This window comes from Neopsephotus bourkii, unplaced genomic scaffold, assembly GCF_033783945.1.
Source record: "Neopsephotus bourkii isolate Nb327-2 ecotype Australia unplaced genomic scaffold, CSIRO-AGI_Nbou_v1 NB_250, whole genome shotgun sequence".
Taxonomy (NCBI): domain Eukaryota; kingdom Metazoa; phylum Chordata; class Aves; order Psittaciformes; family Psittacidae; genus Neopsephotus; species Neopsephotus bourkii.
In genome coordinates this window covers 251858-274135 of record NW_026900760.1, presented here as the reverse complement: position 1 = coordinate 274135, position 22278 = coordinate 251858, and positions in this window count along the sequence as shown.

Here is a 22278-nt window from a genome sequence, read left to right as displayed (position 1 = left end):
AAGGTTTTTTTCTTACCTCCCATAAGAGTTTAAATACAAATAATGAGTCCTGCATTTTGCATCTGACTCCCATGTTTTTGCGAAGCAAAGGGAACCTTAGTTGTGACTGAGTAAGCATTGAATGTCAACCCTGTCATGTGACAGGGTATTAAACTTCAGAATCCTGACCAGGTGAAATGACCAAAGTCAAGCCAAAGAGTCCATTTATTCCATAGAGCATGCTAGAAGGTCTTCTATACAATCTGAAAATGAAGTCATTATTTTAGCTGATTATCTCCTACTTTCATGTACACTAAGAATAATAGACTATATAAAGAAAAAATTATTTTTAATAAACATTAAGCTATCTTGTAAATAGAAGTCATTCTTAGTCTGCAAGGGTTCTTGTGGCACACTATGTCTCTATTTCTCAGGGTAGGTTGTTTCTCATTATCAGGCAAATGAGTTGGTAGGGCTTCCCCTCATCCTGTTTACATATTCTACTCTATTTTGTCATGTTCATGAGAGTGTGAATTTTTGCCTATTTAAAGTAAGTTAAACATTGTTTCTTCCAAAAGAAAAGATTATATCTCACTTCCATGTGATTATTTCTTTCTGTGATACTAAAAAAAAAATAAATATCTTGGTTCATTTCTTCTTACTGAATGGTGGTTCAACATGAACTCTTCCTCACTGAGTGTACTCATAGGAATATGGAGCATTACTGCTATTGGCAAGACAAAATCTCAGTAAGAGCAAACCTCTTAGGTGTTTTCATAAGTGTGTGTTCTAAGAAGAAAACATCAGTTGTTTCATAACAAAAATAAAGCACAACAAAGGGGTTTGGAGAGATAAAAAAATGATAGCAAAATGTGTGGTTTTTCTTAATCTGTTTCAACAAATGCGTACTTAATGATATTTTTGTCTTAATTTGCTGTAGTTTGGTTTAGACTTAGGAATGCTTTAGGTTTGTAAAATAATAGGTAGGCAATTAGCATATACATTTGTTTAAGCATTCTCCAGAACACCTGAACTTTGAAATATAGCCTTTTTTTTTTAATCTAGTAATGGCTTCTTTTAGCATCTCAATCTTCCAAACTCCTGTCAGTCACGACAGATGTTAGTACTCGCTTGTTTAATTTTGTCCTGGTTTTGTCTGTACAGTAGAGAACTATCTATAGAGAACTATTTTAAGGGGAAATACCATATTATGCCATCATTCATTCACACTACTCCCATGGCATGATATTGTTCCTTTATGTTCCATTGTTGTTAGTCTACCAACTTGGATGAAATAATAACCACATAATATTCATAACAGCTTTCTGTAAAAAGCCTACAAACCTTGAAGTCCCCATTGTGTGTTACTTGGAGAAATAGTTTTAATATTTGTGTGTCTCTCAACTTGCATAAACAGTATCACGTTACTGGAAATTATGTTTTGCTACAATGATTCCCACAGGTAAGGACCACCCCCCAGCTTCAAATTATTTTGTCCCTATTTGGCACACATAGGTTTTGCTGCAGGAGCTTGTCAAACATATGAAATAATGGAAAGTGTTTTTTGGCCTTGTATCCAAAATTTTCCTCTAGATTCTGACTAGACATTTTCCTCTAGATTCTGCTTATGACATTTTTAGACAGATGGTGTCTTGAGTCCTGAGCCTGTGGATTCCCCTGTTTGAATAAAAGTAAGACAAGTAGAAGTCTTTGCTATCTATGTGACATTGAAGGATATGCTTCTATTAGCATTTTCACTTGGAAGCGATGTAAAATTCGAATACTTTAGATTTAACGAACATCCTTACTTAAAATACTTATCATTTGCTGACCTGTGGGTCATTGCTGTCTAGACTGCTTTGGGCTGTGGCTGCCATTTAATTTATAGATCTTCTTAACAGCTGACTCTTTTGTTGTAATAAAGGAATTTTTATATTCTTTGGGGTGAACTGATATTGTTAGTTATATTCCCTCTGCTTTTAGATACATGGTTTCTACTTAGTCATTCAATTCTTTTTGAGTCTTTCATTCAAATGAGGCTTTTAAAAAATTCCTGATAGCTTTCTCAAGCAGCATTTTTCATTAATGGGGATAGAATAAAATGAAGTAGAACTCCCACCATTTTATTTTCTAGGGGAATAATCTCCTCTGCAGCACAATTTGGTTGCTATACAAGAGAAAACCTGAGCAGAACTCCAGAATCCTGCGCATTCAAGAGCATTATAGACTTAGATCCTTGATAGCACCCAGTAGTCTAATATTAATGGTCTCAACCTGGGAGTGCTGGCTGACAATCAAACAAAAGAGACTGCTAGGCCAGTCTGTTAGGACACATTGATTGACTGGACAGAACACCACTAGATTGCCTTCAAATGCTACTCAAGCTTAGTAGTAATAAACTGAAGCATTTTAGAAAGGGTTTCTAAAATTCTAACAAAATACACACTGCAAGATTTGCAAATTATATTCCACTGAGACTGAACATTAAACTATATTTAAAATACTGTTCAAATAGGTGGACTTTTTAAGTAAAATGAGCTGTCATAATTTAAGCATCATATCTGGTGGAAATTATGTGTGTTTAATTAGATAATGATATACTGTACATACAGTATGTCTAGCAGTTACATTAAAAAAACAACACTTAGTTGAGTTCATAATAAAGTGGTGACATTGACATTAAATGAGTTTACCTTGTTATATATATATAATTGGCATTTATTCAGAAACATAATTCTCTGAGATAGCATGATTGTATTCATTATCACCAGTTAGAGACTTCTTAATGGTTTTTATCAGACCAATTTAAAATGCTAAATTGGAGTACAGGTGTTAGAATTTGTTTCTAAATCAGCCTGCAGTTTAATATTTTTGTATTTTAAACATTTCTGAACATAGCTTTTGTCTTGAACCTTGTTTTGAAAACCTGTTGCTCTCTGAAGTTATGTGTCAGCAAAACTAGACAACCTTATGTATACAATTAAAATCAACTAATCTGAAGTTAGTTTATTTACACTACTGTCATTCTTATACCATTTCAGTTTGTTTTGACTTTGAATTGCTTTACTGTCATGCATACTGTGGGACAGCACCTATTTCTCGATTTACCATTTCAGAAATTGGCTAATGACTCCTCAGGCCATTAAAAACCTCATTGGCAGAATTTTAATTTAAATGTTAGTAGGTAGCAGAACATTAGCAGTAAATGCCTCCTGATGGCCATACAAAGGATAATGAAAATTAACACTTTACAATGGACTAAGAAAAGCTGCTTGGTAAATTTGCTATTCTTCCAGTCAAAAGATCTTTATACTGCTATCTGAATGTCTATTTACCCTTTGAACTTTGAAGTAAGTAATCATTTACCCTTGGAGACATCCTTGACAAACACTAAATGCTTTATAACACTGTAGAATGAAATTTATGAAGGTGTTCTATGCCTCTTACTGCTGGAAAAGGAAAGGCAATGGTATAGTTTTCTCTGGTGGTGGTAAGTTTTTGGAACACTCTGGAATTATTCTAGACAGAAGGAATAATACACTTATAAGAAACCTATTGAGTGACTTTAGATAAACCATGAGTTGGTCTTGGTGAACCCGATGTTAACCCTATCAGCATTAGCAGAAAATTGTAGGGGTCATTAATTCATTAATGATATGTTCCCAGTAGAGAAATGTGAAAGGGAAGACAACTCAGATGTACACAAACCTGAAAGACTGTCAGCCTGGCCCACACTGGGGCTACTACTGTTGCCAGAAATATGAGGCAGGGGGATTATGTTGTTACAGTTTTGCCTTGTTTAGACTCAACCTGCATTTTATATTTTGGGAGGCATGGGCAGAAAGTCACACATGCACACACAAAATGCATGCACACACACATGCACACACAAAAGCAGCAAAACATGGGATGAGTGGACTAGGGGAGAGAGAAATAAACCCAAGGCAAAGCCATCTACTCCCTAGGATCAATTATCCTTAGATAACGTGCATATGTCACGCTCACCTGTATTATTCAAGATAAAAGTTGTCTGCTTTTCCTGGGTTTCTGCAATGCTTGTCATAACATATCCACATTCTGGGTTAGTCCTCAGGCAAGACCATAAAAAATTATATAATCAAAGAACAGCCATGGAAGTGCATGCCACTAGTTTTGTTTTCAGGCATGAAGCACACAAATTTCTATACCTTAGAAAAAAAATAAATTTCTTCTGTGGATATGCGATACTTATATTTATAAATAATAACAAAACTCACAAAATACCTACAAGGTACCTTTGAGGTTCAGTGCTTGACCAGAAGATATCCCTTTTTCTTCCCTGCTTATTAAAGGAAAATCTAGGATTGAAATACCTGTGGTGGCAACTGATACATTTATTTAATCCTGGTTGAAGTCAAGAGAATTAAGCTGAAAAGGTGGTTAATTTTGTTGTGTTCATTTTGAACACTATGCTTTTTTTTTTTGTAATCTTGCTGCATGTTTGCTTGAGTCTGGCAGAGATTAGTCTTTCTGTTACTAACTTCTGTTAACAACTTTCTGTTCTGTATTCAGGATGATGGTAATAAACCATCTTGCAACCCACTGAGGTTCAGTGGAAATGTAAAACAGAGACTGCAAATGATGTAATTTAAAAAGAACTTTCCCTAAACATACTACAGGTAGGGTGGCAGCTCTGTGTCTTAAGATATTAGAAATTGAGCCATTTTCTGAAACACATCAGGATCCCAAGCTATTGTTATTTGTTGTGACATATGTTGGGGAGATAGTAGTACTTTTTCTGCGGAAACTGGTTATGTAAGTCTGTTGCAATTAACCGTATTAAAGTATTTTGACAATGTATTCCTTGAAGATTCCTAGATTCCATGTGTTTGGAGACTTAAAATTCATCTTGTGTGCCAGTCATATGTACCTTTCACCATTTCTGTAAAAAGCATCTGAGTTTGGCCAGATTTTGAATGTTTAAAAATGTCACAATATACTCCCAAGGCCAGGAAGAATAATCAGATTTTTAAATTGAGTTCTGTAAATATTCTTTGCATTGGGCATGTTGCAACTGAGCAGGACATTCTTTGCTGTTTGACCTCTTAATTGTTGAAAGTTGTCTGAGGCCTGAGCTCCCAGAACTCAGGGATTTATTTTCCTCAGTGCCAGCTTCGAGGTAGCAGAGGAAAAAATCCTATTGATACAATTGCTGAGGAGACAGGGCCTGCTTTCTGGTAGAAGGAGAGCTGTGGGAGAGACTGGGATTACATTTACCCAGTGGGGAGATTCAATTACTGTGGTGGAGACATAGGTCAGGGCTGGGAATGGGGAGATGAGGGGAAGGAAAAGAGGAAATCTGTGAGTCAGCAGTGAAGGGGAAACAGACAGGATGTCACCACAAAGAAGTTTAATTTGGTTTTGTTATGGAAAAATGATTCATAATGTGCCTTTGCAAGGAAGGTTTTCATTCCCAGCTTTAATGTGCCTAATTTCTGACAGTTTAACACTGTAACCTTGATATAATCTTTTAATTGCAAATCACTGTAATGTGTGCCAATATATATATGGATGATATGTATAAATTCCTATAATTAATATTGTGAAACAAATGATCTAATACACAATATGTTGCTCTCTGGAAAGACAATTTATGTACCTAGTGATTCTCTTACAGAGTCCCTGTCTGGAGATTAAATCCAAGGGTTTAAGTTGTTAATTAATTAAAGTATTAGACTCCATCTATTTAATTAGAGGGTAACTTAGTACCTGTCTCCTAATCATGCCAAGGCATAGGTATTCTTTTTGATTAAAGTCTGTCATTTAGAAATAATTTCTGTGCAGAGAGTTACTGTGTCAGGGCTGTGTGTTTTGGGACTTGGTGCATCCAGAGCAGATATGTCTCAATATACACCATCTCATTTTCTCTTTTTTTCAGGAGGATTTCTGAGAAAAAAACAACATTGTTTTGACTGCTGTCATTCAACTTATGGAACTGCTGTACCAGCATAAGGTAATTTTTCAATCCTGCTTGTGAAAATATTGTGGTGAAGTCATGGCTGTAATGAGGTCAACAAGTTCAGCAGGAACTGAATTTCACTCATCAGGTAAACTGCCAGGGCCAGGACCTTTGAGCTGGTCCTGCAGAGGACAGAAGAAAGCAGGTAGCTTTTACTTGTTGGGAGGAGCTAGGAATAAGACAAAACATTCAGAGGCTATGCCCAGTCATCTGTTACCATCCACCGTGAGCCTGCAGGCTACTGCATTTTGAAGCACATTTTGAATCTGTGGGTTTACATTTTAGTAAATAATTTGAATATAGAGATTTTGGAGCTGGATTCTTGTGCCAATAAATTTGTCTTTACTAGATTTTCCTGTAAGAAATTTGATTCTACTGGTGTTTGTGTTTCAGATTTGTATTTGCAAAATAGAGGTACTAATAGTCATCTGTCAGAGCCATTATAGCCTTAAGCTAATTGAAAAAAATGCAATGCATAGAAGAAACCAGGAGATAACACACAAATGACATTCTTTCAGGCTCCTCTGTAGTAATGAACTTAATTGTGATCTTAAATATAACTAACTTGCATCTGCTTGTTAATGGAAACTACATCTGCTTAAATAATGGAAATTTAGTCTACCTAAAAAGTTAGGGAGTTTCTAAATTGCTTTACTACTTATTTTCCCTTAGAATATGTGCTTTGAGAGAGTGAGGTAAAATTAAATTAGATTAAATACCCAAATAAATTCAGTAATATAGTACACATGGGTACACAATGGATACTGGTTTTTTTATTCTGCTATTGTCACAGATAGATAAGGAGTCTTTATAAAAGTAATTGAAGAGAAATAAAACAAATCAGATAAACTTTGTCCAAAATACATGGAGCCATTTATGAAGCACAGGAAGGAAATTCCCACCGTGTGCAGGTTGGGAGAAAAATATTACTGATTTCATCTACATCTGCAAGTAATTTGGACCAGTATCTGTGTAGTGAAAGCTGTGGCCATACTGTAGGGGTTTCATGGGAGATTACTTCAGACTCCACCTAGTGCTGTCCTGTAACTTGAATGCAAATTATTGTTTGGAGAGAATTAATCGTTCCTTGCACCAGATGTGGTTAAGCTTCAAGTGAAAGGAGAATTGATTTCTGTTTTTTCTAAAACTACTCTGTAATACAAAAGCAATTGCATGATGTGAGCATAACTGAAGAATAATTTTCAAAAGTGCCATCTTGGTCTGCACTGAAATACTAACATAATCTTGTCTGGTTTTAAGTAGAGTCCATGTATGTAAGGATCATGCACCTTATTCTTGTTCCCTGTTTTCTTAGGATGCTTTTTCCTGTCTGTGTTTTTCTAGGGAAAAGGAAATGTGAGACTATGAAAGATTAAAAGAGCAGGTGATATTTTTCCCTTTGGGATGAATGTTGCTCTTTTCTGTACATTAACTTATTTAGGTCAATTCCTCAATTTTTTTTCCTTTTTTTCTTTTTTTTTTTTTTTAATGGGAGAGAAGATTGTATAGACTAATGACCAGTGACTCAGCTACAACTACGAGTGTCACACAAAACATCAGAAGCAAACATTTTTTTTCATTCTTTCTTTCTTATTTATTCTTCCTGTCAGTTCTCTTTTTTCAAATTCTTATGGTAACAGATTTTCAAGACTTTGAACATTGACTCACATCTGATTGCCAGAGTATAGTTTATAGAAGTCAAAGACATAAAGACCTACAGTCATTTTCACTGAAACTTTAGCACTTATTGAAAAGTTTGACCTTACAATTCATAAATACATAGGGGTGGGGTGGGTGTTGTAGTTTGAATTTTATGTTATCTGGGAATGTTCTGCTTCAGGTTTAAGAAAGAAACAAATTATATGCATTCCTAGTAAAATATGGTAAAATACAAGCGAGCATTCAGTTGAAAGGAATACAAATATCCAAAATAAGCTTAAGAATTCACCCTTTTATTTTTGCAGTTGTGACTATATGCTCACTGGGGGCTTATTCATTAAAGCAGTAATAGCCATTATTTATTCTCTTTCCACAGTGAGAGCAAAGTGACCATACAAAAAGGAACTGTGTAAGTGAAAATACAGCTGTTTCTTCCTGCTTTTACCTTAAGGATTACCAAATTAATAGCTATATTAAGCAGTTGGAAAATATTTATAAAGATAGGATTGCATCTTGGGGGCAGAGGGAAGCATGGGTAAAATCATAAATTAGTAACTTCATAAGGCCAGGGAAAATGAGAGTCCTAAGGAAGCATAGTGTCTTTTGAGCTGGTCTTAGCATTAGATAGTTTTTTGCTCTGGCAGAGCAGGGCCCTGGGGGCTGTGTAGGCTTGTGTTTGCCTGAGTTTATGGAGACTGTTTTACTGTCTCCAGCAACCACATACCTGTGGTCTTCCCGGCTATAACTTCAGCTTTAAGAGTGTCAGAGCTTGAAAGGAGTGGCAGCCCTGGAGTGTCGGTTAATCACGTCCTGTAGCCCGCAGACACATGTAAACTGATAACCAGCTGTAAGAGAATTGAAAACAAGGCTGCACTGGTCAGATTTAGAAACTGGAAAGAAAGGGACTGAACAGTTAAATTACAGGATTGGTAGTGGGAAGGATATTGGATTAAATTGCAGGGGAAGCAACATTACTATATGAAATGATACTCAAGCTTCCTTCCCCCACAAAAAAAGACCCGGCTTTTTGACTTAACTTGATTCAGAAATCTGAGGAATTATTGCCTAGTCAGGAAACAGAAGGCCTTCCTAATATAGTGGAGAGATTATGAAACAATGTGAGACCAGAAGATTAAGAAAGTCAAAGGGAATAAACAGAAATTCCAGGATATAAAACGTGACTCTGCCCAAGCTGGTAGAGGGTTGTCACTAAAGATTAATGTATATAGGGGTACACGTAATTTCCATGCACAAGCAGGAGAAGAGGCTGCACAACATGCAGAGTACGTTATGGTTTCTGGGCTTTTTCAAGACCAGTTTCATGGTTAATCTGTATGTACTGTGTGCCGTGTGTAAAAAGTTGATCTTTTTAAATTTAAGCTGTTATTTTTCTAACTATCTGACAACCCACATAAATTCACAACTGTTTTTATGGTGTTTTTCCATTATTTTTTGTTGCTTGCTAATTACTTTTCTTGCCCAATTTCATTTGAAGTTTGAATAAATAAATTGTTTGGTTCTGCCTTCAGGTTATTGTAGGAATAGTCAATATGCAGTTATAATAAAATCATAAATTCCTTTGAACAGGCAATTTTGAACATACCCTTCCACAGGGCTTTAAGGTCCTGTTATTGTAAAAGCAACTTGCTTAGGAGCTGCAAAGTTTCAACACAAATTTCTGAAGTTTGGATGAAAATAAAATCATGCATAGCTCTATACACTGTACAGGTAGTTTAAATATTTGTGTGCCAAGTTAGGTGAAAATGAGTCTGCTGCATAATGCAATACAGAATACTGAATAAATTAATCCCCACTTTTATCTAATTCAGTGGAAGTTTTAGGGTTTGCTTAATATGCTGGGAAGAATCAGACAAGATTTTGTGGTTTTACCCTGGGTAAAATTTTATGTAATTAAATACATCTTTTTCCATGATGATGTTTTTTTAAGTGCTACTCCAGCTTATCATATAAGATGTCATTATTCCTTTTTCCCTTGCTTCCCTTCAAACCACCTGAGAGTATCTTTATTACTTGGATGGAATTTCTTTCCAGGCATGCTTAAAAAATCAGTAAAGAATGGGAGAATGACTAGCGTCCAGTAAAATAGATCAGCAATTCCACGTTAATAAGGACAGGCAGATTCTTTAGGACCCATTTTCCCACTTTTGTCAGTGTGACAGCAAAGTTAGGTTCTGCTGGGTATGAGGGCAGTGAAGAGAGCACAGTGGTGGCACACAAACTTCACTTCCTTGGTTATTCTGTTAATGGTACATAAAATAACTGTTTCCTACACAGGTTCAGTTGCATGGCAGTTTCACTGCTCTCATGTGATGCTTTTTTTAATTTGTTGTTAGGTATTTATTAGTGTTTCTACACTTTCTTGTGACTGTTAACCCAAGTGTTTTAGGCTTGGTGAGCTTTGCTCCTGCAGCCTGGTGAACTCTTGATTAATCTTGGAGCATGTACATCCCGTTTTCTGAAATACTTCGTTTCTTCTCCATATCCCTCAAGGCTTTGTAATTAAATCATAGGAAAGAAAATGACAGCTCCAAGTAGCTTTGCATATATAAGCTTGAAAATAATAAGGCATTAATTTCATTTTGGCTAGTATTTATATCAGCACAAACACATTTGCATTTGTAACATAAAGCAGTGGGCATAGATTAGCCATGATTTGGTATATCAACACACCAAGAGGGATCATTAGCAGCACTATAAATGCTAAAAATTACTTAGGTATATCTAAATAGTCACGGAGATAATTGCTTTTTAGCTGCCACAGAGCTATTTAATATTCTTTAGAGGTCAGTTTCCTAAGCCATATCTATTACTGCATTGTGCAAAGGCGGTTTGTAGGATCTGTTGATAACATAAATGTATGAAAGACCTTATAATATGTAATTGTTAAGAAGCCACTAGTGACTATTGCCTCAAGAATAAAAATTAGGATGTCTCATGAAGGATAATGCACATCTGGTTGATGTTCTCCGTACAAAATGTGACCTTGTTCTATGGACTAGAAAAAAGATCATGGTGGCAAAGAAATTAATTCATTTTGCTTAGCCTATATTAGTGGCAATGGATGAGGCAATTCGTCAGACCACAGCTGAGTTCACTGACTAAAATTCCCTTTCTTCCAGCTTTTTCACTGAAATAACAGAGGGCTAGTAGGACCTTAAGCTGTATCATCCAGAGATTTATAATCGTTGTGTGTTGCTTGTATAATGCATAAACTTTGGGACTATTCCAGGTACTTAATTTCATACCTACCGTAAGTAAAATATTTTGGCAAACACTGAATTAATGAAAGTTTAATCAGCTTGGGAGCAGTTTTTGAGGTCAAGGTCACTTCTAGACTTTGTATTCAGCGAGAAAAATTCCTTTCTGTCTCTTTGTTTTAAGGCAAGCACTTAAATGTGTGTTTCTGTTGCTTCAGTGGATGTGATAAACAGCCTCCTACAATGTGATTGGCCAAAACTCTTAAAGGTTGAAAGCTTGAACTTGTTGTGAACCCAATGAGTACTGCTGTGGTCTGCAATATTGTAGGAGTCCTGGACCTGAGAATACTGATGTTTTCTATGCTGCTTCCTCATGAATGATGAAAGGATGTAAAATACGTATCAGCCTTTTAAACCTTTGCATGCTTAGAGAGGGAAGCAGGAAGATGAATAGTCTACAGCATGCTTGTAAATTTTATGCATAAATGACATTTCTGCTGCTATTACCTTCCACATCTGGAGGCTGCAAATCCTTGCGGTTGTCCATATGATCGCAAAACATAGTATTTATCTCAGCTAATGTGTGGCAATGTTTATCATGGGTAGTTTTCCATGAGGGGACTCTTTAGGCATTGGAGGATACAGCTAGATTTCTGCCTTCATTTTCTCTGTTACAAAGTGAAGCTGGTTTTGGCTGCAAAAGCTGCATAACTATGCTTAAGCATTGTGACATACAGGATTTACATGTCCCAAGATAGCATTTTTTTCCCTTCTTTCCGAATAACAGTTTTAAAATAAAAGAAAACACAAAGAACAAATAGAAATAACAGGCAAAGGAGTATTCACACTTTTGTTTCTACGGCAAGGTGCATTGTGCTGCTGGTCCACCGATGTATTGCAGTATATCCAAAGTGCAAACAGAGGATTCAGAATGGACAGATTGTGGCAGAAGGGCCATATTTCTGGAATACGGTGACTTTTAGAATGGGGAGGTCACTCAGGTGCCTAAGGGCTCTAGCAAGCAAGCTCTTGTTGGAGCAGATAAAGAAGTTAGGGCCCTACCCAGCATGTCCTTGCCCTCTTGCAACTTCTTTACATTTTCACGTACAACTCAGCTGCAGGTTGTGTGACTCTTAGAATGTTACCTACGCTGCCTATTGGCACAGCCCTGCTAAAAAGGCATGAACTTACAGAAGACTTATGTTGGAATAATAATATACTGCTGGATATTTACCCGTTTTGCAAACTAATGTCAGTTAAGATCTGGTGATAATATTCAGAATTTGGTCAATTCTTCATTAATGAGTAATGTCAATTAAATATTTCTCTGTATTACCTTATGTGAACTATGACATTCCGTTTTATCTTAGAAATATTATTTCCATGAATACTTATTAATAGATGTGAAATATCTAGTCTTTTAGATGCAATAATATTTATTAAATCTCAACTAAGCAGTAGAATCAAATAAATATAGACCATTAGAATGTAATTATATATAATGAAGTCATACAGTAATATTCCAAAATTTACTGCAGATTTTCAGTTTGCAGTTTGTGCAAACTGAAGGCCAGTAGCTTTTCAGAGAAAGACAAGAGAACAAATTGTCATCAATTCTGGAAAAAAAATATTCATTTCAATTATATGTATAGCTCATATAATTCACCGTAAGAGTCTCTCTTCAGATGTTCATCTCTACCTGAGAAACCAGAGTAGCTGTTTTAAATTGTTTTACTTCTCTATCTGCGAATAAGTCATAAGAAGAATTCCCTTTATTTAAAAGAAATCCTCATTTCAATAAAATATTTTATTAATAGTTTGTTAATTAAAGTTGGTCTGCTTTATGAGCATTGTTGCTTGCTTTTAAAGGCACTTCTAAATTATTTGTTCATGCTTTTATCTTTGTGTGACAATGATCAGTCCCATTATATTGATTATGACTGAAAATTAAACAGTGGAACTTAGCATTTATTGTATCAATAACCCCACATTTAAGTACAAAGTATTTCCTCATGTCATGCTTTCACTTAGTGATTAACACATGGGTTGATTCACGTTCCCCCAGGAACATTTTAGTTCCTGATAGATTCTGACAATTAAAAGTTTTCTAGCAATAGCACAGGGTGAGACATTAAAAAAGTAATAAATAAAAACATTAAAGGAAGATATCACTGCGAGTGTAAAATGATAAAATTGCTCCTGCTTGTGAACAGTGACTAACTCAAGTGGAGATAGTTTTTTCAGTAGTTGGACTTGAAAATTATTTTGCAATTTAACACTCTCAGGTGTCACTGATAGATAAAGAATCCTACTCAGCGTGTCTGTGGCCAGTGTGAAAACGTGAGCCTGATGTAATTCTGATAGGTTAAAGTTCCAGTGCAGAAGTCTAATTCTAATATTTTTTTCCTTTTGGCTACAAGGCTTCATAATTATTTTAAGATTTTACATCTTCTACCTTAAAGGCATATGCATCTAAAAATACTGAAGTCAGGTATAAACTCATTCATTGGTGAAAGTTTAAACCCACTTGGTTCTCACAAAAGTTATTTTCTCTAAAGCAATGTACCTGGTAATATAAAATATTACAATAAGTTTTAGAGATTTCTGAAATTACTGTCTACATCTAAAGTGAAGAAAAGCAGTCTGAGTATGTCCATTTACTTTCTGGGGAAGCCCACTTTATCTTCTGAGACTGACATAAGATCCTGGAAAATGTCCTGGTGTAAGCTCCCTTTACACTAACCTGGCAGGAGCTGGTGTGTGTCCTAGAAGGGTATAAGATGGTTTAGCATGAGTAAGAATCAGAATATTTGCAACTTCCCGCTTTGCTGAGTTGCCTGCAGCAGCACATGTGCTTAACCACCTCAGTTAAGTGATGGGGAAATGGAGGAGAAACAGACGAGAAAATCACTGAAACCAAAGATAGCACAGCATTTTCCACATTACAACTTTCCTCCTGTCTAGGAGCTAATGGTTAACACGATGAAGCCTCCCAGCTGTCCCTTCTGTGGGCAGGGAGATGGAGAGAGGAGATATGTTCACAAAGCTCAGCATCAGCATTTTCTCTTCTGAGTGGCTTAATTACAGATGTCACACCTGCATCTGGTCAAGGGCCGGCAAAACAGTCTTGTGTTTTATTGAAAGTGGCTAAGTCCACCATAAAAATGAGTGATGGCAATATTTGGACTAAAGTTAAGCTTCCCATAAAACAAGAGAGCTATAATAGCTTACTGTGTCTATAAGAGTTTTCCTCTGCTTTCCTTTCTCTTCCTCTTTTATATCTTTTAGTCAATTTTTTATACTAGCTACATATTCTTCCAGGCTGTTCCTTTCTGTAATTTTCAACTTTCTTTAATTGTTTTCAATTTTTCCCCTCTAAAGCACTCTTCAAACTGCAAGATGGTTTCATAATCCTGATTCAGCTTTTCTGTATCAATTCATCTATCTAGCTTTTCATATGGATGTCCTTTACTTTGGCATTCCAGTGCCATTCCTCAGGACTGAGCATAAAAAACCCTTCTGACAAGAAGTTTTTAAATTATTGCTAACTTTATTATAACTGCTATTTAAACAAATATATAAAAGGAGCACACCACTGTGATCATAATGGTTATTTCAGGAAATCTAAATAAGCCTTGGGTTTTGAATTAGATTCCTAACCCTATACTTAGTCTTTTGTATTTGGCAAGTAGACAAACTTCTGTACAGAATTTCATGTCTTTCTGTACAATTCTGTGGAATGAAACTCCTTTCCCCTACATCATGAGCTTCTCAGTATGGCAGGTCAAGAGGTAATTCTGTCCTCCAATTTCATCATCAGTATGTATTTGTTCATTCTCTTCTGCCTACTTTTATTTTCCCTGCCCTCTTTGCATTTTATGGGTATGGACTCCAGAACTTAACTATTCTTTCGTGCTACTCAGATATATCACTGAGTAGCAAAATGAAAATAGAAAGCAATTCTAGATTTATCTCATCACAGTTAAAAGTGGGCTTGGTCATCTGTGTTTTTCTAGATGGAAAAAAAAATCTAGAAAATGGTAGTAAATGGTAAAAAATAAAGTTTTCTGTGATTGTTTCTTTGATAATAAATAATAAATAATAAGGAAAATAATAAAATAATAAATAATAAGGAAAAGTCCTCCTGAAATGTCAGAAATGCTTGTTCGTATATCACCTACCAAAGCTATGAAAACGTAAACCACAACCCTGAAAATGACACAGATAATTATGCTGCGACTGGAAGCCAACCAGGGCATATACTAGGCAGTGGTATGAGAATTATAAATATATTATAAATTACAGCTCCTGAATGGATTTGCAAGCTAAAAGTTGGCATGAAAGGTGGTGAGAAAGAGAAGGTGGCTGGGATAGACAGACAGGTTAGTGGTGGAAACTGGATGTGTTTAGTTCTTAGCCATCCAGCAGAAGCAGTCATACTTCTCTCCCTGGTGAATCAGATTCCTGTTTGCATTATGAAAGAAGTGAGAGATACATGCTCTTGTAAAGCTATAAACTATTAGGTATGAGAGAATTTTAATGATATTTCACAGAGGCCATAATCATGTATCTTTAGTGTCACTGCATTGAGAGTGGCTCTAGAAACAATTCAAGATCACCTTTGAGAGACCTTGTAACGAGGGCCAGAAACATTTATTTCATATACTGGAAAACAGAGATTGAGGGGGTTTAAACTATGTTATCTAGTCCAATAAGCAAGGAAGATTATAATCTTCAGAACAGTGTCCAGAGCATATTTTAAAGGGTGAGGTTTCAGATGTCATAACCACAAGCAAGGAGATAACAATGATGCCAGTTTGAGAAGAGGAGGGGTGGATATGTTAATAGTCTGGGGAGGGCAGAAAGGTTAATTCCAGAGGGCTTTGCAGGAAGCAGCCTCGTGACTTCTGTTCAGTATATATAGATGAGCGAAAAGCAGCAAAAAGTTCAAGTTGAAGTCAAAATTAGAGCTAAAAGCAGCAGAACGAGCTGTTAGTGATGTTGGCTGTAATAATTCATGGGGGGAGCTGAAAGGACATAGAATAGCATTTGACAGGAAAAATAAACAGTGAACGTAAGGCGAGAGTATTCTAAATGCTAGGCAACAGCTATATTTATGTATGTAACTGTAATTGAACCATACTCAGATGACAGTGTAGCATTTAAATAAAATTAGCCAACAGTTGTAGCGATAGACTGGTCTAGACTAGAACTTGCAATATTGATGTTCTTTGGCATAATATTTATTCAGAAAACATAGAGGTAATATAGATATATAGACATAAATATTTCATTTTACTTTATACCAAAATGTTAAGTAAAAATACATATTTATGCTTCTAAAATCTCCTTCTGCTGTGGTCAAGTTTAATTTCTTCTCTTCTTCATCTATAACATATGTAAGTAATATCAAGGATGTCTGGGCATGATAAAGCTTTCAATATGGAATGCTAATGGCTCTGTGTGCACAAGCTCAGAAATCAGCATATAGATTTGTTTTATTTTACCTTTTTTTTTTCTTTGCTGCCTGTCAGCTGTTTTCTAGGTTGATTCCACAATGAGCAGATAGAAGTTAAATTTTAAGTTAATATTAAACAGCTGCTCCAGGGCTAATTACTGAAAAAGGAGAGTCACTATCCCAGCTCCTGACATTGTAGGCTTCTCACTTTGCTTGTCTTCACTGGCCTACAGTTGCTCACTGGGCCTTGAATCAGACCCTCCAGTCCATTAGTGAAAGTATGAAACCATAAAATTTTATTAAAAATAGAAAAAATAGCAAAAACATAGTCAAACACGCCACACATTATTTTTTTTCATAAACCCAAGCAATTTATTCTGCTGTAACAGAAACATTGTGGTGCTGTGCTAACAGGATTGTGTTCCCTGAAACAGCAATTATGTAATGAAGGCCTAGCGCATGGTGTCTAACGTGATGCAGTTCATCGCTAAACACAGTGAGATTTGTGATCAAAGTAACAAAACATCATCCAGAAGGATTTAAAAAGCTGACAAAAGACAAGTGGCAACAGCCTCCCTGCTTTCCCTATAGGGGTGGGATTTTGTGTTTTCCAAGGCACCCAGTCTGTGTGTCATTTTTCTTCTCCATTCTTAATACTCTTCATGCGAGCGTATTCCTCTTTCACTTTACTGTTACTCCTGTCCAGAAGGACATATAAAACTGTAACTCCCATTAATGCAAAAGGAGACTTGCCAGCTATGTAAAACTGTATATAGTGCTTGCATAAATTGTTGAACTGAATCATGAATGAGCAGAGAATCAAACTGATAATTCCTTCCTGAAAGTATACCACATGAATGCAGAAAAGGGATGTGAAGCCTATGCACAACAAATTTGCTATTGTTTTCCAGTTAAAGTTCCACAGTTTCCAATTGCATTATAAAAAGCTTGGGGTTTTTCTTTTCTGGTAAACAGACTCTTAGCACAGAGAAGATTAGTGTTATTGGTAATCTTCTCTTTCACTGTTGCTTTATGGCCCTTTCACTCTTTTTTCTCTTTCTGTCTCATTTATGGGCCCAGGTGTTTTCTTTCCTAATATAGCTCAGCTTTACCACTCTCTGTGAGTCTCATGACACTCAAAAAAGTAAATAATTCTGGTTTGTATGTAGCATCTGTAGCCGATGACATTTTTGAAGAGACAAGTTTTTCACTGATTTTGCTTCCTTTTCTTGTCTCTTCTATGATGAAAGGGAGACAAGTCTTCAAGAAAGAAGTAGAAGATGAGGGAATAGAAAGGGAAAATCAATGGAGATCCATAACACAACGTATTTGTGCAGTTCTAGAAGAGCAAGCATGACAGAGAAGGAATCTTCCAGGGGAATGTTGCATAGCAGAATGCATAATATTTTGCCTCATCAAGGCTCATTTCTTAATTTAGAGTCAGAACTTGCATTTGTTGCTTGTCTAGAAGTAGAAAGTAGATGCAAACCATTGCTCACAACCCCCAGCCATGATTGCATTCCACCACTTGTATATGGGACTAAAGAAAGCAGTATCTACTGTTTGAATGAGCAATCTGGCAGCAGAGTACCATAATGGGACTCCTTGACTGCCCGCAGTCTGCTGAATTGTATTTTCTACTAAATACATATTGCCTATTCAAAGATCTAGCACTGTTTCATATGCTGCCTTCCGTAATCTCCCTTGCCAACAGGGTGTTACAGTCCAAAGGCTTTCTTTTGTTTCATAAATTGGTATATCCTGCTCAAATTGCCTTCTGTCAAAATGCACATTGAAAATGATCTATGACCTCTTTCTTTCCATTTCCAAACTGTTTGGACTTCTTAGCAGTTCATGGAAATAGCTAAGTAGAAGTCCAGCAGGTCACATAATCTCCAGTGATGCTGGGGTTATTTCATTTTGCTGATCAGGAAAAAGACAAAGTATATGGTTACTTTCTGAAGAGACTCACACTAGAAGTGACAGAGCAGCTACAGACAAATGTTAAGAAAATTTATGCAGACATAACTGTTTGATATGAAAAATCCTCTTCTTTCATCTGCTGTAGGCACCTGTGTTTTTCAGAATTACATAATACTGGGTTGATCTTTATGCCTGTAACTCTCTTCTAAAATGTCACATGGCCAAGAGTCACAGGGTGTGTGGTGCATCAAAGCCTGAAAAACTACAGCTTCCTGCTTGCTTTTTTGATCCTGTGTGTCAGATACTGGGGACTGGCATGGGCTATGCTCCATAATCTAGAAAGGTCAGAGACTAGGTTTCACACTAGTCCTTCTACAAAATTAGTGTTCCAGAAAGAAGCCTGAAAATAGGACTTCATGCATCCTTGTTGCTCAGCAACTCAAGACTAGATGCATCTCTAAATATGCTATTCCTTTTTTTCTGAATCAGGGTCTGCTTGGCTGGTTCTAGTGAAAATATAGAGCCTATTGAAGTAGAAGAAAAATGTAGTGAAAATATAGTGAAAATATGCACCCTATTGAAGTGTAAGAACGGAAATCATTTTAGTGAGTCACTTAGGGCTGGTGTTAGGGCTGGTTGCGAATACAGCAATTGGCTTTTTTTGTGAATTTAGGCTCATTTAGCTGAGATATTTTAGTATCTGTAGATCTGCTGTAATCTTTAGTAATAATACAGCTTATGTTAACGCATTGCAATTTATGCTCATACTTTGAAAGCAAATGTTTATTTTACAGAGAATACTTAAAAAAACCCCCATCATATTGAATGAGGGCAAAGTGCAACCTGGTCAAGTAGACAAAAGGTCTAAAAAAACCTGTCCCTGGTAGACCTTCTATTTTCCTATCAGTCTCTGGCTAAAGGTGTTCCTATCTAGAAGCTGGTGTTTAGTTTGTTGAGCTTTTTTTTTTTTTTAAATAATGCTATTAAATAAAAACATCAAAACCAACAAAAACATGCTTTGTGGCTCCAGAATATTGTGCAGCAGCAATTTCCCTATTTACTTATGCATTCTGTTTGATAAGTACCTTGACTGTTTTTTTATTTGTTGCCTAACAGTATCATTTTGCCCTTCATGTGCTTCTGGATGCCCTGAAGACATTATAATTAGTTTGTGTGATATAACTTTTCTGTACATAAATATTCTCTTTCTTCTTCATTGTATCATATGTATCAAGGTATCTTTGAACTCAGCGTATTACTAAAATTTCTGCCTGGCATTACACTAAGGTGCTGGCATTAATTCTACTGAAAGCGCAGCTGAACCGTAAATAAATATTTAGGATCCTGCTGTCAGTTTGTTCTACACTGCCTAGATGTATGTTGGTGTTCAGCACCTGGAACTTGCTATGTGATAAGTTTAAATATTAGTTCCTCTCTTCATGGTAACTTTTACTTTGAGGTGAATCTCATTCCATAGAAAATGACATAATTTATAGGAATCATGGAATATCTTAAGTTAGAAGGTACCCATAATGCATGCAAGTAATTGAAATCAGATGTATTTATCCAGAATATATATACTCGTCCACTCTCAGATACAGAATATGTTTATGCAAGCAAAAATATAATGAACTACAAACGTTTCCAAAGCAGAAATGAAGTTGAAGTCGTCACTGTAACTACCAAATAGTCTCTAGACTTTATCTAAAAAAAAAAAAAACAAACAAAAAAAAAAAAAAAAACAAGCCCACAACAAAAAAAAAACAAACCCAGAAAGCTAAGGTTATTGTTGTGTTTATTTTCATCTTCTAACCTGTCAAGATAGCATGATGGCCTTTTGAAGATGTAGTTCTTGAATAAGAGTCACTATAAAACAAGCTGAGTGTGGGATTATATATCTTTAGCCAAATGGATGTAATATGATACAGATCATTAACTCTAAACACCTCATCCATTCATCTTTACAATGTACATATTGAGGCTGCTGGATAAGAAATCTTGCTGAAGGTACAAACCATTTTTAATAGTGATAGAAAATAAAATAAGTGAAAAAATGAAGTTCCTGTGAATTCTGTGTGAATTATTTTTTAGCTTAAATCACATTTGCTAAATATACTGATTCCCACAAATGGTTAGTATATATCACTCTGAAATATGAAAGGGGGGTACATTTACTTTGAAGTGCTGGAGAAACACAGAGTAGTGTATTTTATTTTCCAGGTGTGCTATACATTATATTGTTCTTTTTATCTTTCCACAAAGAGGACTTATGTAATAAAGGGAAACAGTTCTCTGACATCTTAGTAACTTCACATAATCATGGTAAGTTACAGTATGTTATTGCTGTTGCCTACAGTTCATATTAAAATAAATCTTATAATCTTTCAAGACAAGAGAAGTCCTTATTTACAGGCGTATAAAGCCATATTTCTATTTCACAGATAAAAATTTATTTGGTATCAGAAAACATTCCAGGGCTTTAAAATATAGATTTGCAACTGTGGTGAACTCTTAAAATTTCGTATAGCTTTTATGTAAAGTACTTTGCTGTTGTATTTTATAATAGAAAGCATAATACACACTTACAGATTACCCTGTGGACTACACTCACTGTACCAATTTATTTAGACTTCTTGTCTGTACTGTAAAAGCATTTGTTTCTCTCTAGCTAAGGTTAAATAAATGCAGTGTTAGATGAAAGGGAAAATTCTGCTATTAAGGTCAATTAAATAATGTAAAATATTAGACTGAAAGAAAACAAGAAGGGAAGAAGATGTAAGATGTGTTCTTTTTAATAGAAAAAACACTGTGAGATGCAGTCACAGAAAGAGATCATGGTAAAAATATGATTCATGGAGAAAAAATAGCAGCTGGTATGTGAGGAGTTTATTGGAAAACTAACAACTGGATTTGAAATCAATGTTATTATTGTATCTTTTGATTGAGGTTACATTGTAAGGATCATTTTCAGCAATGGAACAGACAGTTTCTCAGCAGTACCAGAGAGAACAGTCATTGAGTCAAAATATATACTATTACTGGCTTTCCAATTGTTCCCAATAAAATACTAGCCATAACCATGTGGAGGTTTCCTTTGAACCCCTTTGAATACTAACAGCTAACGCCTATAGTTATTTCTGGCTGCTTTGTAGTGCAAACACTGGTATAATCATTACAAATTTCAGTGAAAGTTATGTATTTACCTACTAAAGATAATTGAGTGTTAAGTTTTGATAATAAATTAGAGTTTTTAATGTAACTCCATTATATTTGTCCTTATGAACTTTGGGGGGGGGGTGTCCTTATAAACTTTTCTGTCAAGGCAAAAATTGGAAAATGTAGCTCCTCTTGATATGGAATTTTGGTAAAAAAAAATAAATACGTATATATCTCCATTTGCCCCATACCATTCACACCTGCCAAGTCTTGACTTGTCAGTATCAGATTTAGCTTTTTGGCCTTTTTTTCCCCTACTCATCCTTTGGCATGACACCAGAATTTTATTTATTTGGTGAGAAATATTTCAGCTCCTTCTTTAGCTATTGTTTCTTCTAAAGAGTCACAGGAACATATTTCCTGTATTTATTCCTTTCATATTTCCTCACAGGTAACACTGAACTACCTGAATGTTAGGAGAAGTGTTGGTTAAGGGACCGAATGTACTTGGCCCATTTCCTGTCTGTAAGTATTGTCAACAGTGTGCTAGAGGGTGGGAAGAATGTTAGGAGTAAGAGATGAAGGGTAGGTGTGAATTAAAAAATAGGGGAGTTGGAGGATTTGTTTAATCCATACAGTTTCAATGAGACACAGCATCTCACGAACAGCCAGATCAGTTTATTCAAGAGGATGGTGAATACAAGCGTAACGGTGGGAGCAAATATTCCCAATATGCAATACATTCTGAAACTATCAGCCATATGTCACCCAGTGCACCTTGAATCTCTAGCCCATAATGCTGTATGGGACTAGGATTCATGAAATTCAGAGTTGCATATGAAGATGCATACAAAGCATAGTATCAAATGAAGTTAGAATCTGTTGTA